The sequence below is a fragment of the Impatiens glandulifera genome, chromosome 4, assembly GCF_907164915.1.
Source record: "Impatiens glandulifera chromosome 4, dImpGla2.1, whole genome shotgun sequence".
Taxonomy (NCBI): Eukaryota; Viridiplantae; Streptophyta; class Magnoliopsida; order Ericales; family Balsaminaceae; genus Impatiens; species Impatiens glandulifera.
In genome coordinates, this window is record NC_061865.1 from 47,605,212 (window position 1) to 47,608,571 (window position 3,360).

A 3,360-nucleotide genomic window follows, 5' to 3' on the forward strand; every position below is an offset into this window, starting at 1 on the left:
GAGCGAATGAGTTAGAACAAATATTTGAGGTATTGAACTATGAAGACATAGATAAAATCATGTGTTTTGTTGTGTTTCAATTACGCAACAACGATGCAAACGATTGGTGCCAAAATAAGATGATATTTTCACTTGGGACATATTTAAGAAAAAATTTTATTACACGTATTTTCCTTAGAGTGCTCATTAACCCAATAAAATATTTTTTTGAATTAAATCAAGGAATCATGATGGTAACGGAATATTGAACTATGTTTATACACATTGCAAAATTTGTAAAATTGTGTGAACGGATGGAGAAAAGAGTAAAACAACTACATTTGAACTAGACATAAATGTAGAGATTTGCAATAAATGACTCATTTTCATTTGGATACTTTTGGTGTCGTGGTGGATAAAACATTACTTGCAGAAAAATAGATAAACAAAGCACAAAAGAGGATCAAATTCGAATTGTAGTAAGTGTTTTTTCGACAAACTATCATTTATGTTAAATTTTCACAGGAGTAATCATTGTGAGAAAGAAGACATAGATTGTAACAGAAAATAATAATAATAATAATACAGGGATGAATATTCAGATGCCCATTGTTTAAGCCACGGCTTTAGTGCATGACACTTTGGTATGCATGCCATCATTTGGCTATAAAAGGTCTCTTCCCGAAGTGAAGAAGAAGCGAGAAAATTTGGCTTTGATTGAGTTAGTGCAAAAATAATGCTAAATAAAGTGAAAAATTATACTTTTTTTAAGTCTTACATCATCTATATTATTTGATGTCAATAGTCTCTAAAATTAGATTATTTTAATTATACAAGTTTATTTTGATATTGGGCTGCCCATACAACTATTTTATGACTTTCTTTAAATAAAAATATTAAGTTTGAGGCTCATTAGTTAAAAAAGAAAAAGAAAAAAAGAAATGAGAATAGAAATGTAACCGATGAAAGTGAGAAATATGCCTGAATAGAAAAATACAAATTATTATTATCTTTTACATCTTAATTTTTTTTTAGGGAAATTTGATGAGGTTATTTGATCCGATGGTAATATTATAATTTTTTTGCGCTCGTGGTTCTATATTTTTTTTTATACGATTTTGCCATTGTCGCGAAACGCTAAGTGACTTAGCGTTTCGCGAAGTGGATTAGGGTTAGTATAAATACTCAAATATTTTTATTTTCTTAGTTTTCTTTCTCTCTCTTCTCTCGTTCTCTCCTTCACGGCGGCCAGCGGCGACGACGGACGGCGACGGACGACGGCGGTTATCTATACAGATCTATACAGATTTACAAGATCTTCTAATATAATCCATTTATGTTTTTATCTATACAGATTTACAAGATTTATAACCCTAAATCTATTTTGCATGCAGGTTTTCGATTCTAGGGTTTAGGGTATGCAGATCTCCGATTCTAAGGATTTGAAAGTCGTCGAGGTAGATGTTCATTTCAGATCTGATAAACAGTTATGTTCATGTTTACATTTTCTTCATTTCAAAACCTTTTCATATTTCGTTCATATTTGGTTCATATTTGTTCATATTTGTGGGTTCATATTTGTTATTTGGTTCATATTTGACCATTTCGTTAAGTGTGGTTCATTAATGGGTTTTGCATATAATCTTGGATCATATGAGTTTCGTTTCAGGGAAGATTCGCTAAGGACTTACCGTTTCGCTAAGTGCTTAGCGTTTCGCTAAGTGCTTAGCGTTTCGCTAAGTGCTTAGCATTTCGCTAAGTGCTAAGCACTTTGCGAAACGGATCTTGTCTGTCTTCATCACCGGTGAGACTGAGCTCAGGATTTCTAAAGGCTCCAGTTAGAGCCATGAATCCTTTGATGGTTGCAAAAGCCTTAGGTGGAAAGCTTACATGGTATGTATCATGTATGTATGTAATGTAAGAAAATAAGAGTATAATTGAAATTTGTTTGTTTGATTGATTGTAGTTTCGAGAGGGATTGGCTACGGAAAGATCTGAACGTGATTGGGTTTGGGTTGATCGGATGGTTAGCACCTTCCAGTATTCCGGCGATCAACGGACTCTTTCCAGCATTGGGACTGAGCAATTAAAATATATTTCTGTTTCTTTCTAATATTAATATACATAAACAAGTAAACAAACAGGTTAGGCTGGTTACTTGACACTTGAGATTGTTCTTGGCATTGACTTTTGGACAAATTGGATTCAAGGGCAGGACTGAAGATTACTTCAGTAAATAAATAAATTAATTCTAATTAAGAAAATAATAATATGTAAAAAGTGAACTATTTTCTTTGGTATTTGTTAATGAATGTTTAAGCTGCTTTTGGTATTTGTTAATGAATGTTTAAGCTGATCATTTCTTTTTATACCATTTCATTTATGCATCAAACTAAAACATAACCATTTCTCTACAAATGAACATTTGATTTATGCAAAAGTAAAAAAACAAACAAACATTTTCTATACCATTTCATTTATGCATCAAATTAAAACATAACCATAACAAACATTTTCTATACCATTTCATTTATGTATCAAATTAAAACATAACCATTTCTCTACAAATGAGCATTTGATTTATGCAAAAGTAAAAAAAAAAAAAAACTATAAAAACACCATCTGTGGGAATTGAACCCACAACCACATGGTTAAAAGCCACGCACTCTACCAGCTGAGCTAAGACAACTCATGTTAAAATATTTAGCGAAACGATAAGTCCTTAGCGAAACGGGAAGTCCTTAGCGAAATGGGAAGTCCTTAGCGAAACGGTAAGTCCTTAGCGAAACGGGAAGTAAACCCTAAACAACAGTGATTCGAAGATGCATAAACCAAACATCAATAAACTTGAAATATCATAAGATAAACGTACCAAGTGGAACAGTGCTCGTGCTCGTCGTGAAACTCATTGTCGTTTCGCTGCCGTCGCCGCCGATCGCCGCCGCCCAGTATAGAGAGAAGGAGGAGAAGAACGGGAAGAGAGAGAAGGAGAAGAAAAGAAATGAAAAAAAATGAGGGAAGTTATATTAAATAGTAAGGGTAATTTGGACATTTCACACATTTTCACTTCGCGAAACGCTAAGTGACTTAGCGTTTCGCGACAAGGGCAAAATCGTCCAAAAAAAATAAAATCACCACGAGCGCAATTAAATTATCAAATTACCACCAGGTCAAATAACCCAGTCTTTAAGGTCATTTCGTCAAATTTCCCTTTTTTTAAATATATAAAATATTCAAATATATCGTAATTAAATAAAATAATAAAATACAAACACCTAATATCTAATAACTAATCATATTAATATATTTTTTAAAAAACAAACAAAAAAAATAAATAAAAATTAGAAGATTCAAACCTTTTACAAAATTTCATTAATATAT

At 32.2% G+C, this 3,360-nt stretch overlaps 1 non-coding gene across 1 annotated transcript; it reads right to left on the minus strand.

Moving 5' to 3' along the window:
* Positions 1-2,595: 2,595 nt before the first annotated feature.
* Positions 2,596-2,668, minus strand: TRNAK-UUU. The gene has a single exon. It is a non-coding gene; the product is annotated as a tRNA-Lys (tRNA).
* Positions 2,669-3,360: the final 692 nt, after the last annotated feature.